This window comes from Protopterus annectens, chromosome 5.part0 (assembly GCF_019279795.1).
Source record: "Protopterus annectens isolate FY-2018-M chromosome 5.part0, PAN1.0, whole genome shotgun sequence".
NCBI lineage: Eukaryota > Metazoa > Chordata > Ceratodontiformes > Protopteridae > Protopterus > Protopterus annectens.
In genome coordinates, this window is record NC_056735.1 from 1,930,836,731 (window position 1) to 1,930,863,478 (window position 26,748).

A 26,748-nucleotide genomic window follows, 5' to 3' on the forward strand; every position below is an offset into this window, starting at 1 on the left:
TAAATGGCCGCTTCCATGCAGGACTCAGCTAGTCCTGCACGGAAGGATAGTAAATCCGGGTGTGTTTATTTTGTGGAGAAATAGACACAATAGAGCATTTTTTGAACTGTAAAAGAGTGGTGAAACTATGGAATAAGGTGTGTGATTTTTTTTTTAATATTAATGGCATAAATGATATAGATAAGAATATGATTATGCATGGATAATATGAATAAGAAAAAATAATGTTTGAGAAGGTTAGATAAGAATTTATTTAATTTATTTTGTAGTAATATGGGTTGTATGGGATGAAAGAAAGACTGAATAAAATTTTATTTAATGGGAAATTGATTTTGGCAGATATATTGTGAAAAATCAGATTATGTTTGTAGAAGAAAGGGTAGGATGTTATGAGCAAAATCATAAATAGAAATAGAAATGTACATGTATGTATGTATATATATATATATATATATATATATATATATATATATATATATATATATATATGTATATAGAGTTTACTATCAAAATTGCAAAAGACATGCCGTTTGCAACTCCAAAGCAAAATCACTACCATAGCACAATGTCATATCAGCTGATTGAAGTCAGCAGATTTGACACTATGTCTGAAAAGATCACATGATGTCCATATAGGAGCTCATGTAAATGAAACTCCTATACCTCATTTTACAATTTTGCAGTGGGTCAAGCCACCCTGCACACCCTCTTGTGGGGGTGGGCCCACACCCCCTGCTAAATATATATTCCAACTCTGAAATTGCACTACAGTGAGGAAATGGGATGCGTTTCCAAACCACACTATACCACAATCTCTGTACAGTGTGTTGAGTTTATATTGGCGAATGTACAGTGCATTTACTGATATAAACATTTGAACAGAAGATTTTTACAAGATGGAATTTCGAACATGCCATTTTCAGATTATCCATCTGCGGCGCATCTCTGTTCACAAAATTGATAGTAAAAAATATATATAAATATATATATATATATATATATATATATATATATATATATATATATATATATATATATATATATATATATATGTATGTATGTGTGTGTGTGTGTGTGTGTGTGTGTGTGTGTGAGTGTGTGTGTGTGTGTGTGTGTGTGTGTGTGTGTGTGTGTGTGAGATTGTATGTGGGGGGGGGTATGTCTGTAAATACATAAAGTATGTGTAAATAGTAAATATTTTTTTGTTAAATAAAGGACTCCTGCACTTATTTGATAGCTGCCATAGGATGTCTTGCATCCACCTGTTCGGGTAGATGAGACCGCAGTTTAACATCTCATCTGAAGGCCGACACACCCAGGAGTACAGCAACCCCCTAATGTTATACTGTGGCATCAACAGTATATCTATCTATCTGGTGTGGAAGTATGGGAGTAGAATCTACAGCCTTCTGCAGCAAACATGAGTGTGTTCGCATTGCACCACTAGCAATGCATTCATATTTTATACCAAAATCACTGAAGGCCATTTGCTAAACAAAACAAAACAGTTGCAGATTGAAAACAGCCTTAGTATGAGCAATAGTAACTTTCTCTTCTTTTGACGCTCTCATTCATTGAAAATGCATTTAAATTCTCATTCATTAAAAATATATTATAACTCATATGCATTGAAAATACACCTGGCCAGTGGCAGATTAAGCATATCATGGTCCCTTGGACTGTTTTCAAATCATGGATTACTTGCATACATTTTTAGGATCATGTATAAATGCATCTGTTTTTTCATTCACCACCCTGACTGTTTAATATAGTAACATTTGTTAAAGTGTATTTTAAATTTATATTTTTGAACATTTTTTATGCTGTGCAGTGAAACAAAATGTATTAACCAATAATGACAAAAGTTTCAAAACTTTCAACCAACTCTAATCTTCAGTTGTTGTTTTTCTTTCGGCTTTTACTGGTTAAAGGTTGCCACAGTGAAACTCTGGTCCGCTAATGATTGGCAATTGATTTTTTTGGTGCTGAGATGCCAGCCTGATGCCCAACCTTCAACAAAGGCACGCCTAATCATGCATGTCTTTCAAATGCCACTCGACCACAGGGAGGACATGCAGACTCCACACAGAAGACGCTCCAGCCAAGAATCGAATGGTAGAACCTCTTGCTGTGAGGCGCCAACACTACCACTACACCACTACAGCTTAACTGTAATTTTCAGTGATTTCCTTAAAGGATCTGAGAGTTAGGTTACAGGACTAATCCTCTTGCTTCCTATAACCAAGGTACATGATTTGAGCTGCAGAAAGTCATATAATTAATTAAACTGATCTGTCTAACTAGGGCATTGCCAACACATGTACACAGAATACCGCTAACTTTAGCTCCCATTCCACCCATAAGTGTAGCTCATACCGTAATAATGCATCTCTTGTATCAGTGCAATGTTCCTTCTATGATAGTATAGCTAAATCTCAAACTAGTTCCAGTCCATCAATAATCATGCAGAGCTCATCTTGAACTAGTTGCATCGCAGGTCATATCTTGTGAAACTCATCTTGAACTAGTTCTTTGGCAGCTCATACCTGGGGCCCACGTAGCTGTAAAAATCCAGTCTGTTGCTTGTGTTTATTTGATCTCATTGGCTGGGTTTGCTTTCAGTAATTTGCAAAGTGACTAGGAAAGCTTTCATTCTTAAAGCAGTAATGAGCCAAAAATGTTCTTCTTTTTTTTGTTTTAAATAAATTAATGTGGCTGCCCAATGCCAAGACAGCAACAGTTTCTAGGCAGCTGACTATGTTTCCTAGTACTGGATCTAACCCTGCATGTTGTAGAATTACATTTAGAACCTAATGTAATATTCTAGAAGCTGAGGCCCTGTAGGCCTTGTAGCCCTAATATATATCTCCTGTGCCTGTGGGTCTCTGAAAAGTACCTGTTTCCACCGGGATGGGTTCTCCACAATTTTCCCTGGGCCTTAAGTCAAGGTGTACCTTGCATTAAAGTTTGTTTCACATACAGGTTATTGACAGCAGCAAATTCTAACAATTTTTTCTTAAGTAACTTCATGGTGGTATTCTAAAAATACTGGAATTGAGGCCAAAAATGAGCAACACATGTACATGCACACTTTATAAATTCCTGAATAGCTCTGCCATGTTGGATTACTTAAGTAGCATGTATTCCAGCTACTTATGTCCTTATTTGCATATTCTGCCACTTATGCTTGTTCTGAGGACAGGCACAAGGTGCAGATCTGTTTAATGAATACCAAATAGCACACTCACATGTACACATAACACACATGACTGTGTTCATGAATCTGGCCTGCTGTGGTGTTTTCTTCTTACGCATTACAAGAAATAACCTTCCCAGGCCTGACTGTTTTACCCAGAAACAGCATGTTTTTTTTTTCTTCTTCTTTTTTTCTATTTTTTTTTCTCTTATTGTTATGCCTTTAATATAGCTTATGCACGTTTTTTCCTCCAGTTCAAGTATCCTAGAGTAGTTCTTGATTTTAAGGATTGGAGTTCAGTTTATTTTCTTGCTAACAATGTTGCTTTTAACTACAGAAGATCACATTTTTTCAGTTTATTTTTAATACTGAAGCTAAGTTGTACTGCAGAAAAAAACGAGAACAGGGAAAAAACATACAATTAAGGTTGCTTAAAGAACTGAAATAAAAGGACTGAAACCAAGATTGAGGTCTCTTGACGATTTTTTTCTTGGCATTTCTTTTTATTTATTTCAGTCAGATACTATTTTTTATTCTTTATCTCTAATATTGTTATTCTACATTTTTTGCTGGTTTGAACTGGAATAGAGTTTCACTGCTTAGTGCTCCGACATTTGTGTTTTAGTTAAGACCAAAAGGAACCTGAGATCATCCTGTAAGCAAAAAGAAGAAGCACATCCTTTTCTCACTCCCAGTTAAGTTAATCTGTGTAGAATCTAGTTTGGTCGTTAGAGTATAATAAAAGCTCCTGAAGAAAGCATTTATTTGTGGCTGGCAGGCTGTTTTTTCTCTCTTTTAGCCAACAGGTCCTCCACAAACAGATCACCAAGTCTGATATAAATCTTAAACTCTGTCAGTATTTCCTGAGGAAATCCTTGCATAATGAAATTTTACAACACAGCATCTGATACGTGTCAAACCATTATCTCAGGGTACTGAAAAGCATAGTCCACCTCAATTACCATGTACCTTTTACTTGTAGTATTTGTGAAGCAAAGAGGTCCCACAAAATATATGTCTAACCTCTGAAACAGTTGTTCAATAGCATCCAAAAGCACCATAGCAGCCTTAGCTTCATTTTCTGTCTTACCAACCTTTTAACACTGCTCTTGCATCATATTGTACCTTATTTCACCTTTTGCAATACCTGACCAATAAAAACATTGCATAAAGATTCCTCTATCTAGGAATATCATGGCCTGAACTGACCGATTATATCCCCTTTGAAATATCAAATGCTGCATCAGTTCTTCCACTAGTCACTCTGTGCAATAAGCTTTTAGTACAGATTCTCTCTGCCCTTGAAAGACAGAAGCCCCCTAGGTTACCTGCCACAAGCTTTGAAGGGCGGTATCAGAGATCTTTGTTTGTCAAAATTCTGTTTTCATGATCCATTACAGTTTTTATGTGAAGTTTATTATCTTTTTACTTCTGTGGTTCAAATTTAGGCAAAACTGCTGACAACTACCTTCTCCCTTTAATTAAGCCCCTTTGACTCCTGTGACTCTGATCCAGGCTTGCAGCATCCCATTATTACTGAGATGTTGCTGTGAATAAAAAAAATGATCAGCCTCTGATGCCAGCTACCACCTGCTTATCTCATTACCATCTCATTCTCAGTCTAACTGGACAATAACCAATGACACTTGAAAAATGCCTCTACCATGACCGTAACTGGAGAGAACTGCCAAAGTTAGTAATGCTTCACTCTAACAGCTACAGCATTAACAATAGCTATGACTGATGCACTATCTCACTAAGTTCATTATTCCTCTTCCAAGATAGAGTACAGGCTCTTGCAATAGAAAGCAAACACAGTTTAATAACAATCAGTGTTCCTACCTATAGTTTCTGCTATATCCTTTATGGGTTTAATGCCCTTCTTGTAATTGTGAAAATGTGGACCCTGCATCTTCCCACCTGGTTATATTTTCACATGTCTATTCTCAGGACCTCATTGTGTACTGGATTCAGTGGTATCCCCCTTTTGCAATGGAACCTAATATGATAATTTTGACTGTACCCATGGTTTGTCTTATACAGATACCCAGTGATAGGTTGCTTATCTTGTGCAGTTGTGCCCTGGTCACTAAACATAAGTGTCTTTGGCTGAGGCACATATTTGATCTGTCAACCAGATCCTCTTAACCTCTAAACCTCCCTTCATTTCATAAGTGTCAGCTTGTTAACCACTAATACATGAATGAAAGTAAGTGCATATTTCTGCAGTGGAATCACTGGCACTGTTTTCTAGTATTATTTTGTTCTCTCACATCTCTTTTATGTAAATTTCAAGTGTGAGCATAAATAATTTCAAAAGGACACACCTTTCTTTACTATAGCTAACGCAGCCATGTGACTTGCTACTGATGTCATGCATAGCTTTTCCCATGAGGTGAAAAGTAAGAACTTTCTCTTTTTGAGCTCAAATTAACCTGTCTCATTTGGTGAGAGATTGATCTTACCCATCCTGTGGTCACTAGTTATATATTACCCTTATGAGAATAACTGGGATCATATCATAGATAATCTGAGGGTGTCCATGCATGGGATAAGTCTCTGTCTATCAGTAGTGGGGTAAATTTTTTGTATCCCATCCATAGATCCAAGTTGCATCTGAATATGGACAGGGATGAACTTTGTTTTACGTAGATGGGAAATCTATTCAAGTGCAGCAGTATCTTCTGTGAAATATACCCATCCCTCCAAACTGTTCTGTTGATGTTGCAAAAGAGGTTTAGATCCCTAGAATGAGTATTCCTGATACCAGCTGACTTGCTGATGTGCAGTAAATCCATCAGTATTGGGTCAGAGGATGCATCGTATGAGGGCTGTGTAAAGGGGGAACAATGATATCCATAGACCTAGAAACAGTCCCTTTGTTTATAAGCTGTGCAATATAGAAGGGCTTTCTTTCAACAATGGACACATTGGACAAAACATTTTAGTCGCTGCCAGTTTGGTTCACAGTGTACACTATTTTGAATGTCTGAAAATTTTCTTTGAAATTCATCCCCCTCTTTGTACTATGGAAATAATTTAGCACTGACCTAGGCACCTAGGGATGATTTTCCCATTACTAATTATGTGCACTAGATGAAGGGTCATGAGTCTGTTCTTATGTAGTTTGTCCTGTACTTTTTCATGCTCCCTTTCAGTAGCTTCAAGCTGTTTCACCCTACTCTCTTTTGCTTGGAATTTCATTTATTCTATCAAGTGGTTCACTTGCTGTGCATCGCACCTCTGTCTATAGCCTATGTGAACTCTTCTGTTTCTCCACATTTCATTCCTCTTCTCTCTTGTGGACCTCAATGTTTCTTTTCCACTTGATTGCTTCTCTCTTAATCATCTCATCTCCATCTCTAGCCTTCTTAATTCATTCTGCATTTGTTTTAGTTCTCATGTTTATTAATGTTTTACATAAACATACTTTAATAAGAAAAAAAAATTGTTGTAATATGACATAATGCAAACATATAATGAGAAAATTAAAAATATGTTCAAGAGGAATTTGATTATTTTATTATGATGCATGCTGCTCATCCGATTTTTGTCCCTTTGTTTTACTCGCCTGTGTGAAACAGTGGAAAGAGGGGGCACAAATCCTTGATCTAGACACTGTAAGTCACTCATAGATGTCCAGAAGTAGTCATCCTGGGTGTCTGAATGTACTTGTTTCTCTTCCCTCTAGTTATGGATGGTTCTTCCACAGCTTTTCTTTTTATTAATTACATTGGATACAACCTGTGAATAATATGCCCTCTCATTTGCCTATTTGGTCATTCTGTTGATATGGTTTACTATAAATCCCTCAGCTACATTCACTGATCTAATTCTTTTTTTTCCTCATTCTTTACTTCTGTTTTTCTGGATGGTTCATTACCCTATAAGGTCCACCTTTTTTGTCAGGTAATCCCTCACTTACTTTTTTGTTTCTCCTGGGCTATCTATTCTTTGTCTTATATGATGTCACTGCTATTAGCTCATTCCTATGTGGGCCTGTGTCATCTCTCCTCCTGCCTACTCAATCATTTTGTTTTATTTCCAGTTATAAGTGCTCTAGACAGCACATGATGTTTTTACTATGTACACTACATAATCAGATAGATCATCTTACTTTATATTTTCTAGTAAGTCCATTATTCAAATAGTGGATCTATTTTATTTTTATTTATTTGTGTTTACTAACTGGATGGATGAGATGGTCCCAAACACTTTTCAGCCACAGTCTACACATATATAATGCAGAACATATAAAATACATTGAATTGCACCCCCAAAAAAAAAAAAAAAAAGACAAAAAATATACTAAATAAGCAAAGTAATTGAAAAATGCATGCTCAATGGTGGATGTCCTGATAACATATATAAGGAAAGAGACCTGAGTCAAATAGAAGAACCATTTGGAACCCAAGCCAGAAATACATTTACATGCTATACGCACTGTTTTGTATCTTGTGATGGAACTTATTCTCAAAATATAAATTTTTAAGCATACACCAAATACTGCTACCAGCCAGTCTTTTGTTTCCTTAAATACTTACAGCCATTCTTTAGTTCCTTCAGAGCCTCCCCTTGTAGTACTTTACTTCCTCAAATTTTCCTGTTTGATTGTTTTGTTAGCTAGATACTAGACCAGTGCAAGCCCGCTCTGTTCACCCTCGCTATGCTCAGGCTCACTCCTCTCCTCTACCCTACCACAATTCCCACCCAACCCCATTATCCCTAAATTTATACTTATCATCAGAACATACCTACCTCCAAAAAACCTCCAATCACCTCAGTAAATTCCATTATCTTTCAATTATCAGTTCACTTAATTAGTATAGCCCCTCCCTTACTAAATCACATGCACACTCAACCCAGTTTCTACTAAATTTCAGCAAGATAAATAATACGCTTACACCTTCTTCACATAATTCTACTGGAGCACTTAACATTATGTATCTTTCTTACTACCATATACCTCTACACAACCTATCATAACCAACATATCCTTACCTTCCACTCTACAACCAACCCACTCACAGTCTCCATTCAAACCCATGTCCAACTTCACTATTACACCTTACCATTTCAACAGCACCACTATTGAGCTATTCCCTTACAAATATGTTCATTCAAATAAAATACCTACACTATTACTCAGAACTACTAAGCCATTTACTAAACTTTCCCACCTATCTCTAGTCAACTCAACACACATGAAATGAAGTGGGGGCATCCATCCCAATCCAAGCCCTAAATTTCCATCTAAACCACCATACTCCTATCCTGCCACAGTCACTACAAACATCACACACCATCTTCAAAGAAGCTCAGAGCTCATAATCTTAAACATGAATATGAGAAGTATACTAAGCAAAATCCGAGAATTCCATGCAACTCTTCACCAATACTCCCCAGACTTAGCAATACAAACAGAAACCAAGCTAAAACCACACATAGAGAACTCTGAGATCTTAACCACTGGTTATAGCATTCTGAGGGTAGATAGAATCCATAAAAAGTTGGCGGAATTGCTATTATCTACAAAGAGAACCTCAAATTAGAACAGTTGGTTAGCAACACACCAAACCCCAATAACAGCAAAATTCTAATCTCCCATCTTCAGATAAACTACAATAAACACATCATTATTATAGCCATTTACATTCCCCCAGGTACCAACCTTACAATCATTGAAGACCTTCTATACTGGTGTTCAACAACATACACTCAGGAAACCATTATAATGGGAGACTTTAACCTCTGCTGGACAACATACACCTCCAACAATCCCACCAATTTTGTAACCCTACATGGTTTCCTCCCAATTGATCCAATCCCACACAAGAGTAGACAATGGCAGTAATAAGCAATCAATATTGGACTGGGTTCTCACCAATAAACCCTCCCTCTACCCTCAACATGGCTGTCTCCATGATTACCTAAGCAAACACCTACCCACTTATTTATATAGGCAGCACACTAGCACCCCAAATAGCATTGTCGAAAAATACATTAGTAGCATTTTTTTTCTCAAGAAGTCTTTAATACCCTCCTGCAAAACTGTAAAGGGTCCCCACTAAAACACCTTCTCCTAGCCTCAGACATTCAATATTTCAACAAAAAATTCACCCAAATCCTAAACAACCTCACTCCCTTATAAGAAAAATCTGTATCAAATCCAAACACCATGGCTTACCAATGATATCCTAAAACTCCCGAAACTAAGAGACAAAACCTGGACCCAATATCAAAAGACTAAAAATGAGTCACTTCTCCTTAAATATCGCCAAATACACAACCTTGCAAAAACACAGATTAGACATGACAAAAAAAAAACATACCACACATCTATCCAATAAAAACACCACAATAACCCCCAGAAATTTTGGAAAGTCATCAACCACCAACCATCAACCAAATAGGGAATAGCACTATCTCAGCTCCATCCACAACAGAAACAACTCTAAGCATTGCATCCCAGTTCAACTCAAGCTTTATTAATTCCATCCTATCACTTATAAAAATTGAAATTATTTCTCCACTATCCATACCCATACACACACAATAGATTACCTAAACTCCTTATCAATAAAACCAATCCAAACAAATACCATGAATAAATTCCTGCCATTACTAAAGCCATCATCTCTTGCAGCTGACCAGCTCCCCACTGAATTTCTCAAAATAGCATCAACCTCCATCTCCTACCCCATATCCATCCTAAAAAAATTGATCTATAGCAGAACAGTATATCCTTAAGCTGTGGAAAGTCTCTTACATCATCCCTCTGCAGAAGGATGGTACATCCACAGATTTCACAAACTACCGTCCAATAGCTATACTTCCCCCTTTATCAAAAATCTTTGGAAAATGTGTCCACTCACAACTACATGATAACCTCCGAGCTTCATCCCAACATGGTTTTAGACCCAAACACAGCACCAGAACCACACCTACCAGCTTTACTAACTCAATTTATCAAATTCAAAATTCTGGACAACTTGCATCCACCATCTTTCTCGATATGTTTAAAGCTTTCAATACTGCTTCTCACCAGAAACTGCTCAACAAACTAGCTTTCATAAACCTTTCCCAAACATCTCTTAATAAGTTTCAAAGCTACCTGTTTGACAAACAACAGGCAGTAAAGAGGCAAGATGAACTCCCCCCTCTACTACATTTCATCATCTTCACCAGCAATCTCCTCTCAGCTTCCAAACATGCAAACATAATCCAATACACAGATGACTCTTCTCTTATATGCTCAGTTCACTCTTTTCCAGAACTCCTACAAACCAACCAAAAAGCCTTCTTTGATATTGAAAAATTCCTCTCAGACTACCAACTTATTCTTAACCCAAACAAAATTAACCTCATGCTGTTCACTGACAAAAAACAGAGTCTACATCCAACCTTCACCAATCACTCCACTAATAATACCAAAATGGAACCTATTAAATACACCAAACTACTTGGTATTACTATCTATAATAATCTCTGATTTGACAAACACCTAGCTACTACTCTCAAAAAGGTACACATCAAATTAGGCTCACTCTGTAGAGTCAAACCTTTCCTTACCAATACCACCAGAAAACCCATAGACACTATTCATTTACTGTCCTCTCTTCTTTATGCCTCACCTATATTCACTAATCTTAGAAAACAGACTTAAATAAACTGAAATCCTGTTACAGCAAAATAGCAAAATTTGCCACTGGCCTCATTTACAGATCACAGCATTGCAAATCACTGTACCAACTAATATGGCTGAAACTACCTAACCTATTAAATTTCAACAAAATAAATTTAACACACAATGTTTTTACCTTCCTAGCAACTGCCCAGCTCTAATGGACCTTATCCACCCATACAGTAGGAAAAGATCCCTAAGAGCAACCAACAACCTCCTTCTAGAAGTAATCAAATCCAACAATTACTACAGAAACTGCCTAATATCAAGCAGAATATCTAAAATCTGGAACTCCATTCTCCAAACAATTATGAACACTAACAGCACATCAAAGTTTAAAATACTACTGAAAGAACACCTCACCAAAAACTGGCTCTGCTCCCGTACCAGTCATGCCTGATCCCCCCACCCCTTTGTGAGCACACCCACTGTACCTTCCCAAACCCCCACTTTTTTTTTCTCTGTATTAGCAGCAGCATCCTCATTGCTATTTCACTGTCCTTCTGTTTCATCCATTCTGACTTTACTACACCTTTTCTAAAGTACTAAGTTCCAGCAGGCTTATCCCCTTATCTACACTCTCATTGCTTGCTTTCCTCTCCCAACCTTTCTCAAGTCATGACTCTTCTACTCTATCAATCACTTCTTATTCTTTCCCATTTTATTTTTTCCCTTTGTCTCCATGTCCTTTAATAATATTGTTGTATCTAATGTTCTCTGTTATATAACGTGTAGGACATAATCTCTCCTCATATATGCTCCTAACTTTCATACTGTGATCTCATGACATTTTTTTGTATTTGTTAAAAATATATACTGCTAAATTTCTGACCAACAATGCTGCAAATCGGATTGTACTATGTATTACTCTTGTAAATTTACTGATTTTTTTACAGAGCTTTTCTCCCCGGGCCTCTGCTGAAAATGGGACATTTTTGTCTCAGTCAGACTCTTCCAGTAAACAAATGTAAAATAAAATAAAATAAAATAGAAAACTAACATTGCGTATGTGGAATTATGCAGAGCATTTTAAACAAACAAATATTTAATTATGACAGATGTAAGATATTCTTGCAGTGGGTCAAGAAAATTGTAAACACAAGGAAAAGGATCCCAGGATATTAGTAGTGAGGAGAGAGAAAATTAAGGAACTGTAAAAATATGGAGTGAGAAATAAGTGTAGGAATGTTGCTGGCTGAGGAGAGAAAGTGGGATAAGAAAAAGAGGAGATAGGATCTCGGCTACTTTAATGATTGTGTAGACAGTCTTATTTATATATTTATATAGTTAGAGTCATCAGTTTGTTCTATGGAGTCTACTTAAGATAGGAAGAAGCATTACTAGATGTTGTTGTGCAGTATGTCATGTAAGATTATCTTTTGTCCATAATATAGGTGCATTATAGGTCAGTGGTACTTACCCAGGCTACTGATACAGGAGGATCATAAAAAGTCTAGGCCTGCATTATTTTGAAGTTTTCAGACCTTGTAATTTAAGTAAAAAATAACCCAAATCTGGGTAGAACATCCATAAGGGCAAGATTGCTAAACCAGAGGGTAAATTTGTGTTTTCCCATCTATTCACCCAGATTACATTTGAATAGTGTATTGAAACTATTTTGCTTTATGTGAAGAGGAAGTTGATCCCAAAGAAAAGAAGGGGTATCTCTGTGATATATATCTATCCCTCCGACATGTTCTATTTATGTTACAGAAGGAATTAAGATATCTTGAATAGGTATTTATTCCTCCTTATGACTTGTGGATGTGCAGTAGGTCAAAGAGGATATGATACAAGGCAGAAATTGCCCTTCAGTAGCGAATATGATACTGACAAGAGTGGGAAGTCTTTGAGATGGTCAGTGTAGTTCTTATGATTTAGTATCTTGATTTTCTTGGCATGAAAGGGTCGTGGTTACTCATGTTGTGTTAAGTGTTTGGACAGGTGCATACAAAAGGGGGCATTATACTTAATGATCAGCTTAAAAGTGCTGAATGCAATAGGACAGTCCTATCCCTGAACGTAGATCCCATACCTTTATTAATAAGTTGTGAAAAAGGACATTCTTAAACTAGTGGATATATGATAAGGACAGTTTGTAGTTCACAAAGGTTCCCAGGTTCCTGACTACTGAATCAACTTTAAGGGTTATGATGGTGGTATGATAGTGACGGGGCATGCCTTGTTTCCCAAAGAAGTCTATTATACATTTTTAGCATTCAGTTTTAGTGTATGATAATAGCACCAGCTATTTGTTTGGAAAACACCCTCTTGGAGGATCTTGGTGTCCTCTGGAGATTTTATGTTGGCATTAAGTTTACAGTCATTTGCAAACATTGTCAACCAAAACCCACTACTTTGATCTTCAAGAAGTAAAATCCATAATTACCTGGGCCCATAAATGTTCCATGTTTGTGCATGGGGTTGTTACTGTCCTCCATTTATATGGTTCAAAGTCTGTTTGGAGACTCATATTGGACTGCCTCTGTAGGGGGTTTGATAGGTCTTGTTTCAGAATGGTTAGTAAGCAGCCTGGTATGTTATCTGGTCCCATAGATGCAGTGTTCTTGGCCTTGGTAAATGCTTTTAAGAGTTTTTCTTTGGAGACATGGGTAGAGTATAGATGTGTATATGTCAACTGAAAATGAAGAAGGAGACAGGGAGATGAAGTTAGAGCTAAGGAGACTGGATATGTTCACAAGGTCTGAGTATGTGAAGTCATTTAGTATTTGCTCCATGCAGTGATAGATATTATATATATATATATATATATATATATATATATATATATATATATATATATATATATATATATATATATATATATATATACACATATATATATATATATATATATATATATATATATATATATATATATATATATATATATATATATGTGTGTGTATATATATATTTCCTCCACCATTATCAATGTAAGATTTAGCATTATACTGTATGTGTTCAAGGGCACAAAGTGTCCAGCTCAGTAGCTGATTGAAGTGCAAAGCATGCAATAAACAAGATAAAATATTTGTTTAATTAGTAACAGTTGGTTTGTGGGCTTAAAGTTTAACTATGAATGGCATCCTGTGATACATGATAAAGATCTTACTATGTGTCATATATGCAGCTTTATGAGAATCATACATTTGATACAAGAATTACTGACAGAATTGTGCATAAAAAGGGAAACTAAAGAGACTTTACCAGAAGTATGCCTAAAGATTTTGGTAAAAATAGAAAGGGACAGAAACTGGTGGGACAGATAACCACAGATACACCAAAAATATGTCAAAGGAAATTAATTTAAGATCATCCTGTCTGACCTAAAAGGTATACAAACTACAGAAAAATGTAAATACAGGGCAGCTTTGATATGAGACATTTGAAGGAAGCATCATGTACTTGACAATATCTTTCATGTTATGGTGAATTGAAATAATCTTGAAAAAAGTGTTCGGTCGGCAATAAATTACAGTTTAGTAAGAGTACATTGCATACAGTGTCCGAGTTGCCAGTCCGATGCCTAAGCTTCAAAGAAGGCACATCCATTCATGCATGCACCTACCTGCATGTCTTTATACATCACTCAACCGCAGGAAGGACATGCAGACTCCACACAGAAGGCACTCCAGTCGAGAATCGAACACCAACAGGTTCTCTCATTTGATTCTCGGCTGGAGCGCCTTCTGTGTGGAGTCTGCATGTCCTCCTCATGGTTGAGTGATGTTTAAAGACATGCAGGTAGGTGCATGCATGAATAGGTGTGCCTTCTTTGAAGGTTGGGTGTTGGGCTGGCAACTCGGCACCATAAAAATCCACTGCCAATCATTAGCGGACCGAAGTTCTGCTGTGGCGATCCCTAACCGGGAAAAGCTGAAAGAAAGAAGACATTGTGTACAGTGTCAGACTGTTGTTTGCTATTTTCACACTGTGCTGGGCATTGTTTGTGAAGTTTCTAACATAGCTAAAGAAGGCTTTATGGCTGTTTCTGGCATGGGTGACTATTTACCTCATATCTAGCTTTGTTTGATTTGACCAGGGACCAGAGTTCCTTTTTAAGTTTAGAAAGTTATTTTTTATTATTATTGTTATTTTATTTATTTATTTGTTTTACATATTGATAGCTGCACTTATTATTGCATGGAATGAGTTACTTTCTTTTATTGCAGAACCATTTTATATTTTGGTTGAACCATAGGTGTTTATTTTAAATCTGGCATTGCATTTTCTATACAGGGAACAGGTGGGTCTCTGCAGCTATTCACATGTGCATAGAACATAGCAGTAAAGGATTCTGCATACACAGTGAGGTCATTAGGTTGGACGGGGATGATGAATTTTGACAGGACATCACACAGATTTTGTAGATTAGCCATCAAATAATCTAATGGCTTCAATTTTACTGTGAATCTGACTGATTTTTGGTCTAATCTGACAAGGAAGGAAGTTACAACTGGTGAGGAACACAGCTATCCCATACTGACTAGGATCAAGGCCAGTACTCTGTATCCCCTAGTTGGGGTGCAGACTAACTGGTCCAGAGAGTTTTAATTTATTAACTCTATAAATCTGCAAGCATACATGTTAGGGGATGTGTGCCTCTTGGTTGATGAAGGGTTAGTTGAGGTCCCATAGTAGTATGGTGTTTGGCATTTTGCATAAGGGCTCCATACTAGTCAGGTAGGAGATAAGGGACAAGTTGGACATAGCTTGGGTCCCATAGTTAGCTATAATGTGATAAGAGATATTGTTAATGGTAAGTTGTATGTGGAGGAGTTCCAGGTTATTATCCTGCTTAATGATCATGGAGGGGATATTTTGCTTTACAAATATAGAGGCAGTGCCACCTTTAGTACCTTCATCTAGTGTGGTACGGCACAGAAACATGGTAGGTGTTTAAACCTTACACTGATAAGGAGGATCTCAATGGTCTTAAAACTAGGGCTCTGTGATGAAGCATACATTGATGTATTCCACGGTAAGCAGTGCTGGTAGGGAGTAAAGTTTTTTTGTTGAGGCTCTTAGCATAGAGCACCAATACTTATATATTATTCAAATTTAGTTTTATTAAGATGGAAGATTTTGAAGACAGATCTTGCCTTTAAAAGGAACCATAAGGGAGGATAAGGATTTAGGCAATGTACAAAAGCTTTGTGGAGATAAGTGTAGAGCATTGCTGGCAAAGCATTTATGGCTGTCTACCACCTCCACATAGGCTGATATATATATATATATATATATATATATATATATATATATATATATATATATATATATATATATATATATTGGAATGTTGAATGACACAAAAAACTAAGCTAATTGTAACTTTCTGTTATGTAGTCATATGGTTTGCATCTATAAGCTTTGTAATCAGTAGCTTGTCTTTTTTTGTAGAAGGCTGTCCCATATGGCAAAAACAGTTTTCAGTAACCCAAAATCACACAAAACCACAAAACAAAAACTCCAATGCGCAGTCCAGTATCAATAAAGGCTTTCCTCCTTAGTAGAAATGTAATTCCTTCAATAATCCACCGCAGTTCAGCAAAAATTACAAATTTTAATGAAAAAATAATAAAAGACAGTAAAAAGCAACCAGATTGAGCGCTTTCATCTCCTCCACGGAGACCATCAGAATTAAGTTTTACTTAAACATATTTCTCTGGAGGCTAAATTGAATGGAGACCTCAGTACTATAAAAGCATTATTATCTTGGATTTGTATAGTGCACTATGTTTTGTTTACAGTCAAAGCAAAGGGAGGGGCAAACGTGTTTATGGAAGGTTCTGAATGTGTGGCTGAATAAAATGAGTGGATCTAGCTTTAGTGTGTGGTCTCAGGATGATCACAGAGATGTATACATCTAAATATTGTATTAACAGTGATTTGTTTTGGTTTTATGTTGTGAAGAGAGTGTAGGATAGAGCATATTATATCTTATGAATAAATATATATAGTTAGCTATTGCTTCTGGCTTCCAGAGTGAGGTGACTAAAATAGAATAAGCTGCTTTATGCTGGGCTATAACATCTTTACTGACAAGATTTGTATAATTCCAAAGAGAAAGAGTGCAGTGAAGTGTAAGACCTACATATTTATAATGTTGGACAGTATTTGTGGGAGCATTTATAGGGTGGTGACACTTTTTAGAGGCAGGAGTATGAGAGGTAATTTGATATTCCAAATTTCATGACGATGTGTTTATTTTTATTTATTGTCAAAAGGTTTTTATTAAACTCTTTGGGCAAGGAAGTATAATCATTTTGTTGTGCATGTAGGAATTCTAAGTTATCACATCCTGTTTTGTGCTGTATGATAAAATCTGCATACAGGGTAATATTGTGGAAAACATTATATTATTAATGTCACTAAAAATGGAAGATAACTCTGGGCCAATGACTGATCCTTGTGGAACTCCTGTATTAAACTAGAGTTCAGTCATGGTTAGACTGCGTGTTTTGACTTTAAATGTTTTGTTATGAAGGTTACTCCTGAACTGGGGAATTATGTTAAGGCTAAACTGAGCAATTCTATTTAATAGCAAAATTTATTGTTTTGCACTCAAAAGCATTGGTAAGATCCATAAATATGTCTTTAAATTCATGCAATATGTCCATTGCTGAGCTATTTTATTAGTAATATTATAGATGCCAGGGAGGCTATTATGGTCATTTCTGAACTCACGCTATGTATAGACATTTTTTGAAACTTTAGTGATAGGATAGAGAATGAAGATGGGGCAGAAATGTACAGGTTAGTGGATTTTTTTTAGGAATGGGTATTATGCTTGAGTGTTTAAATTGTTTTGGGACAATTCCTGTTATTAGTGGCAAGATGTAAATATGGACTATGGGTTTTGAAATAGGTATTGCACAGAATTTGAGAAAGGCAGGCTGGACAATATTGGGTTAGGGTTATTTTTCTTGTCTAATTTTCAAAGATATTTTTTTACTACCCTTGTACTTTCTCAAAAATAGATGGTCAATGAATGAAGAAAGGAAGACTGAGATACTAGGTTATTTAGCATCTGACCAGGTGGTAGAGACTGAAGTGGAGACATTTGTACTTAACACGATTTTGAACAGAATAACTGCAGTACTTTTGTGTTTTTTTTTAATACTGGTAGGCCTTTGTAGATCATGGATTCATTTAAAGTGGGTTGTCTAGGGGAATTAGGATTAATTAATTGTCTAGGGGAATTAATTAAGAATTAACTAAGAATTAATTCTAAGTTAAACTAATAATTAATTGTCTAGGGAGATGACTTATTATTTTTAGAACAAATTCTGATTAGGTTTTTTTGCGGATAGTTGAGATTGTAAATAAGACGCTTTAGTTTACTTAATTTCTAGCTTTGGAGTAATTGATGTGATTACTGACTGATTTATGAAATTTCCAAGATTTATTCCCTTTCACTAAGAATTTGAAGATAGAGTTTATCCAAGGGCAGTGGTTTACCCCTCACCTTCTTTTTGATAGTAGGAAGTTGACAAGTGTGCACAAGTGTTATAAAGCCTCATCAGTTTCACCTGAGTAGTATATGTGAGCTGATCTCAGTTACATACTGTAACTGCATAGCTGTATAGCTCTGAATGAACTTCATCGTCTTTACTTTTCAAGATATTTTCTGAAATGTACAAAGATGGGAGTGGGACCAGAGTTTTATATGAGAAAATTATTTCTAGTAGAAATTGATCACTTAGGTTATGTGTGTGTCATCCTACAGTGAGTGTCTTCTGTGGAATATTTTTATGAGTAAGTGAAAAAGTCACTTTTCCCTGAGTTTGTGTTATGTCTGGTAGTGGTAGTTACAAGCATGTAGAAGTTGTACTTGTAGATGAATGCTTCAGCATGCATTTTTTTTATCTGACATATCATCAGAGGTGAAATCTTCTAGTACGTTCATGTTGTGATTGCTATTATATCTGATATAGTAATCTGAATTTTTTAGTTGTGTGAGTCTGTGTGTATAAAATCTGTAATCCGTATACCATAAAACCATTGTGGTAAAATAGGCAAATAGGTCCTGTCTAAATGAACACACTTGGTCTACCTTTAATCCACTTGCTGGGTCTACAGTCAAGCTCACCCTTCTGAAATTCTACAAATAACCCAGAGCAAAGTGAAAACCATCAAACCCTATCCCCAGGATTCAATAAAACCAGTGTAGGCTCCGTGAAGAGCCTACACAGAATGTACCTGTGTACACGGCCACAGTTCCTCCTCAGCAGTGTGCCATACATATTAATTATCGTACGCTGCCAAGGTAGAGCACAGTAACATGAATTTTGCATCCATGTTATCAACATTGTAGAGGCCGTGCCATACTTGTAGACTGTCCAGAAGACTTCTGGACATTTGGTAAGCACAGCACAATACCTTTTGGCCCATTAACATAAACCAGAAGGTGATCAACAGATATTACTTCAAGAAACTGCAGTTTTAAGATTTTGTTTTGCATTCATGTGCTTGTTAGCGCAGTGCAGCACATTGTGCAACTGTGCTTAGTGTTGCTTACATATACAGTAGACATCTGCTAGACATCTAAAAATAGAAACTGGATTTATTCAATTTTAATGAACTGTTTTTTTTTTTTTTTAATGTGCTTGTTTGTGTGGTGCAGCACGTTGCTTAGCTATGCTTAGATGCCCTGATCTATACAGCAGACATCCGCTAGACATCTAAAAATAGAAACTGAATGCATTCAATTGTTGTAGTTCTACATTCCTTAGCAACATGCAAACTAATGCAGTACAGGCATCTGTGTATTATATGTTAAAATATATGAGCTCTCTTCACTACCCAGTGGCTAGATAGTTGAGTCATGACCTACAGTGTAGTAAGTCCCAGGTCTGAGGCCTGAGCAGTTATACTTTTTACATTTATTGCTGTGAAAATGTGTTAGGTTACTGAAACATCACTGTCTGGGTAGCAGCCTGGTCATGCCCCCTCTGCTGCCCCTACACTGCCTGGGCCATTGGGTAGTTCTGCTCCACAGGCTGGGGTTGGTCTCCCCTCTGGGAGTGGAAGTGGAGGGGGTGATTCTGTCACCCATGCAGAACTGCCAGGCATGGGCTGCTGTGCCAAACTCTGCGTGCATGCCTATGCCAGATATAATTCTACACAGCTATTTTTTTGGCATTGTACTATATACATATGTTATGTGGGGGGCTTCCTGCTATGGGCTACATTACAAGTGGACTCCTATGTTGGGTGTCTGATCATATGTGAGAATCTGTCATGGCACAAGTAGGTGTAGCTCACTATTGCCACTATCCTAGTTGCCTCCACACCCTTTGCATGATTGCCACACGGTTGCATATGAGATGTGGAATCAAACAGGGAATACTGATAGCTTTTCTTAATTGCTGCATCTGTACATATTGTGCACCTATGTATGTGATCCTGACATCTCTTCTCATTTTTTTGTATTTCATTTGCTAACATGCACCACAGACATCGCCCACCTTTCTAAGGCAGAAAATAACCTTATAATTGAGTCATTATGACAACAATACCAAGTCCTGCTGTCCAGAGGGAGGGCAAATAGGCAGAAGCAACAAGCCTTGTGGGGTTAACTGGTCCATAGCATAAACACTGTGGGGCATCAGAATCACACATATGAGCAGGTGCAACACCATGCTACAGACATGATCCACTCAGCATGCAGAAAGGCAGTGGATGTGGCCAGGGATCGTCTGGTCACTGGTGGTGGGCCTGCAGCAAAACAACCTCTGACAGCCACTGAGGAATTCCTGGTGAACCTTGCAACACAGGACAGCTTCTATAGGCTTTCATCACACCATATGCTGTGGAAGTGGGTGCTACCATTTCCACCCAAGAGGTGCGTCCAAGTATGTTTAGTTAAATCAGCATCATAATACTGTAGCATGTAGTGTGTCAGGCTGTACATAGTTTTACGTGGGTGTCAGTTGTTTTATGAGGTGGGGGAAGTAGATTGCCTTCAGTTTAAGCTCATGCAGAAATTGTGACCCACATATCTGTTATCATAGCAGCTACTGTAACTGGGGGATATTTGGATGTACAACCAAAGTTATACTGTAACATGTTGTGCTGTTTACATTATCCCTCTCTGAACTGTTTTTCAGGACCATTAGGAAAAGGAAGAGGCTATGGCCTGCTGCTGGTAAGCACAAAACATTTTTGTCACAGATGTAAATTTACTTCAAGGTACTAGCTAACGTGTCATCCCAAGCCTGCTGGCTGGATACATGTACTGTCTCCATGATTGTAAAATCTGGAGATATGTTTTGACTGTACACACTGTGGTCATACGTGGACCTTACCACATGACTTATGGGGGTCATACGTCCCCCTTACGGAGATTTCCGTTTACCTGTGCGATGCTCTGAACTTTCGACATTGTCATGCCGACAATATTGTATTCGATATTGTCGGCTTACCACAACATGAACTAGACCTGGCCTTGCAGACGTGACCACAGTGACTAATTTCACAGTATTGACAGGACTTATCAGCTGGCCATACACGTAAACTGGTCAGAGTTCTGCAGAATGTCAGCAGTGTACATAATTTATGTATTGCTCCTGAGAGTCCAGTTTAAAGAGTTGTTACTCTGAAATATTTACAAATGTGGGTTAGAAATTAATGAGTTCAGGCCCTACTATTTCAGATTGTAGGTTGTACAAGTCTGTAACTTTGATAGAAGTGTATGCAGCTTAACATATATTGAAACACAGTACTGCAGAGCATAGTAGTGCAGGTATTAATGTGATACTTTAATACTTTATATCACAGGTGACTTTGGAGTTTGGTCACTGCCCCTTCACAACCTGAAGTCAGCATCTCTTCAGACTCTGATGATGATGGTGGCCAAAGTGAAGCACAGCTGGGGGTTTCAAGGGCCGAATCTGTCACAGAGGTTAACATCCCTCATCAGCCCTCAATATCAACATACACAGTCATAGGTTCATAGGTTCATAGGTTTATACTAGGCTATCTGCCCTAAGGCATTTATAAGCCTAGCCCAAAGTTTTGTGGCTTACGCCACCCCTTATATGAAAAAATACTGTGCCCATTAGTTTGTTGTGCCTCTGTCCAGCAGTGACACAGAGATGATTCCCGGGGTAAACCTACGATCTCCCATCCACAGGTCAAGATTTCTCTTGAACAGAGCCAGCGAGGTGCTCTGCCTCACATGGACCGGGATTTTATTCCACAGCATAGGGAGTCTCTGAGTGATAAATCTATCCCTCCAGCACATCCTATTTATATCCGTGCTAAGATTTAAGTCACTTGCTCTAGTGATTTTGGTGGATTTGGATTTTTTGAGGTGGAGCATGTCCATTAATTCCGGGTTGGACATGGCCTTGTATGTCAGGCACATGTCACCTCTGAGCAGATGGTATGCGACTGAATAGAGCTGGAGTTTCTTCAATCTGGCAGCATATGACAGATTTTGGAGTCCCTTTATCCTTTTGGTGAGGAACTTTTGGGGTCTCTCCAATTGCTGCAGATGTCGGGTGAGATACATCCCGAATGGGGCATTGTACTCGATCATTGGTCTGATAAGTGAAGAGTACAGGGGAACAATGACCTCACTAGATCTGGATGTGAATCCCTTCATGATCAGGTAGGTAATGTAGAAGGTCTTTCTAACCACTTTAGCAACGTGAGTGTCAAAAGAAAGGCCACTGTCAACCTGGGTCCCCAGGTCCCTGATAACCTCTTCTGTGCTTAGTGGATTGCCACCTATATGGTAGCTTGGGGTTACCTTGCTTTTCCCGAAGGGTATGACTATACATTTTTTGGTGTTTAACTTCAGGCCAAGGCTCTGGCACCAGCTATCTGTTTCCGTGAGTCCCTTCTGAAGGATATCCGTGTCCAATGCACTTTCCACTATGGCGCCCAGTTTGCAGTCGTCTGCAAACTTTGTCAGCCAAATTCCTCCCATGTTGGCCTGTACTTCTGAGAAGTAGATGCCGAACAATAGGGGGCCAAGGACCGAGCTCTGTGGGACACCACTTGTGACCGGCTTGGAGTCTGACATAGCGCCAGCAACCCTAACCCTGTGGGTTCTGGCCTTAAGCCAGTTTGCAACCCATCTTGACATATGGGTTTACATTTAAGCTGGGAAGTTTTTCTACAATACCCGAGTGGGGTATTGTGTCGAAAGCCTTTGCAAGGTCAAGGCAGGCTGTATGGACTGCCTTTCCCTCATCAATGTCCTTGGTGACTGTTTCGAAGAAGTCGACCATGTTCAAAAGGCATGATCTGCCCTTGACAAAGCCAAACTGCGTCGGGTCCAATGTCTGCAAGTCCCCTATATCTTTGTTTATGATCTCCATTATGATCCTCTCCATAGCTTTGCAGACTAGACTTGTTAAGCTTTTGGGGCGGTAATTACCAGGGTCCATAGAGGCACCACCTTTGTGGAGTGGGACCACAGTTGCCGTACGCCACTCCTTGGGCACGTATCCTGTGGTAAGGCTGAGATTAAACAGCTGCCTTATGTGCGAGTTTAATTCCTCATTTAGCTCATGTAGCACACATCTGGGGACACCATCCGGTCTCACTGATGCTGTGTTTTTAGCTTTAGAGAGAGCAGCTTTCACCTGCGCATTTGAGATGTCTGGGAGGCTACACTCCGCTGGGATAGTTATCTCTCCTTTAGGGGGTGAAGTTTGCACTGAACCTGTCTGCCAGTATGTTGGCAATGTCTGTGGGTTCAGTGATTTTTGTATCATTTTGGACTAATTCTGAGCATATCTGGGAGTTTCCACCCAGGTTCCTAACATAGCTGAAAAAGGCCTTATGATTGTCCTTTGAATCCATGGCAATTTTTCTCTCAAAATTGGCCTTAGTTGATTTTATGAGTGCTCATATTTTTTTACTAATAATGATCAGGGGTGACTTCCCTTTTATGGATTTTGTTCTATCATGTAATAGCTTTCTCCTCTTATTGTAAAGTTTGTTAATGGCTGAGGTCCACCAGACTGGACGTTTGCCCTTTGTGGAAAGAGTCTTGGTTTAATTTGGGATTGCCTGATCCATGCATCCTGGAGGTGTTCATAGAAGGCATTTGTAAGGGCTTCTGCAGCTTGGGTTGTGGTTTCCACTGGCTCAAGGGCCTTGAAGGATACCACACCAGTCTTGAGTAGTGTGAAGTTTGCTTTAGAGAAGTTCTTCACTGTGGTCTTTTTTGTTTGGTGTGGGGGCGGGATGTGGATTTCCAGTGAGATTAGTTTATGATCAGATCTCACCAATGAGGGATATACTTCCGGTGTGGAGCATTTTGTCCCCATGTTTGTGATAATGAGATCTAGTATATTTTCTCCTCTTGTGGGAACAGTGACTAGCTGTACCATGGCATTTGAATTTATGAACTCCAGGAACCGTTGGGCTAGAAAGTTAGGGCTTGAGTAATGTTCCCAGTCTATATTCGGGTAGTTGAAGTCACCCAATATGATGGTGTTTGGAGATACATTTATACCCTCTAGAGTCTTCAGGAAGGCTGTGTGGGGTTCCTGAGTTTGAGAGGGTGGCCTGTAGCATGCTACAATTTGTAGAGCAGTTTTGCCTATGGTTAGTTGCACCTGGAGGTGTGGGTATCCTTTATGAATATGGATACACCCCCTCCTTTTTTGGTGTGGTCCGGGTTTTGGGGCCGGAATGCATGATATGAGGTAAACCTAATAGTGCCGGGGTGCTCTCAGGAGCCTTGAACCAGGTTTCAGTTACAGCACAGACATCGATGTTCTCCATACTGAGAAGGGCCTCGAGTACATGCATTTTGAGATTTAGACTTCTGGCATTGAGCAGCATTACCCTCCGTTTCTTCCCATTTTTTGTTTTCTAGGGTGGTGGGTTTAGAATTTGAGCCTTGCCTAAAAAAGGCACTATGGGGGTGGCAAGAGTCTTAGCCAATATCCGGAATCCCAGGGGTGACAGGTGCAAGCCATCCCTTGAGAAGCAGCGTGGCTTGTCAAGCATGTCATCCCAGGCAGACAGACACTGGATCCCCTTTGAATGACACCAGACATTAAGCCAATTGTTAAAGCTGATCATCTTGTCTCTATATTGTGGCATCATTCTTGGTGAAGGAAGGATACTGCTCAGGGTCAGGGTCATACCTGCCTGGGCTACATAATCAGAGAGCTCCTCTATGTCTCTTTTCATGTAGTCCAGGGAGGTACATCTTAGGTCGTTCACACCAGCATGGACAATGACTGTGTCATATTTGTACTTGCCGTGGAGTGACCCGAGTGCTTGTGTTATGTGGCAGATTCTAGCGCCCGATAGGCAGCTTACTGTGACCCTCTCCTTGTTCAGCCTGGTGAGTGGGACGTCAGTGTGTCTGACTATGGAGTCACCTATGACAAGTATGTTTGGTGTTGTATTTGGCCTTAAGGGCTGTGACTGCTTTGCACACTGATTTTGTGGTTTATGTGTTGCTTGTGGGGTGTCTTGAGGTAGCAGTTGTTTGGGTGTCTGCTTTGGAGGCCTCTGCTGTTTAGGTAAATTTTTACTCAGAGCATCCGAGTATGTCTTTGTGTGTTTATGTGTTTGATTCAGTGGTGTGGTAGCATTATGTGAGGCTGGTTTTGTGGTGTGTGTAGTTGCCTTCTCCTCCTGTCTGGTCTTGCCAGTCCTGAGTTGAGAGAGCTCAGCCTCCAGTTTGGCTAAATAGCTGCATCTCTCACAAGTATTTGTGTTATGTGGGAGGAGGAGAGGGTTGTCTGTGTACATGAGGCAGTTATAACATTGCCTCAAGATTCCCAGATTCACCAGCTGGACCGGAGAGGAGATTGACAACTGACCTTTGGACATGCTAGAATAATATTGGGAATTCCTTAATAATTGAAAACAAGGGCCAGTGGGGAGTGAGGGTGTAGTGCTTTTAAGTTTTAGTGCTGACTTATATAATTGCTTTAGTGAGCAAGTGCCAGGTAACTTGAGTGCAATGTGTTACAAGTAACTAAATGCAAAAACGACAAACAGTAACTTTCTTTCAAGTGAAACAAGGAAATAAGTACAGTAGGCAATGCAGATATCACTAGTGATCCATAGAAGCGCTGAGAAGCCGCGTATTAGGTGGAATTAGCGTTCCAGGGAAATAGCAAGCAAACAAACAACAAGCATATAAACAAAGCTAGATTCAGCAGGCCTGGATCTAGTCTATGCTACAGCAAACAAGGTGTACCAATTTCAGTAAGATACAGTTCAAATATTCAGGCACTATGAACCTTTAACCAGAAATTCCCAGCTCAGAAGGGCAGAGTCCAGCCTCTTCTCCCACAAGAGTGCAGACCACAAACCTTCTTAATGTAAAATAACTGGCCTGAAGCCCAAGTGCCTAAACCAGAACTAATACACTTGGACACTGGGCTCTCAATCAGCAGTTCCCAACTACCTGTCCTGCCACCACAGTGCTTGCCACAAACCTTCCTAATGTAAAACAACTGGTCTGAAGCCCAAGTACTTAATCCAAAAGACTTAGAATGATAGCTACACTTTAATCAAATTACAACCAAGCAGTAATAAATACAATTGAATACTTTAGAGAATGTCTGGATTAGTGCTCAAGTTACACAAACAAAGCTAGATCCAGCAGGCCCGAATCCAGTCTATGCCACAGCAAACAAGGCGCACCAACTTCAGTAAGAAGCAGTTCAGATATGCATGCACTATAAGCCTTTAACCAGAAATTCCCAGCTCAGAAGGGCAGAGTCCAGCCTCTCCTCCCACAATAGTGCAGACCACAAACCCTCCTAATGTAAAATAACTGGCCTGAAAGCCCAAGTGCTTAAACCAGAATTAATACACTTTTAGAATAACAGACACCGAGCCCTCAATCAGCAGTTCCCAACCTAGAAGGATG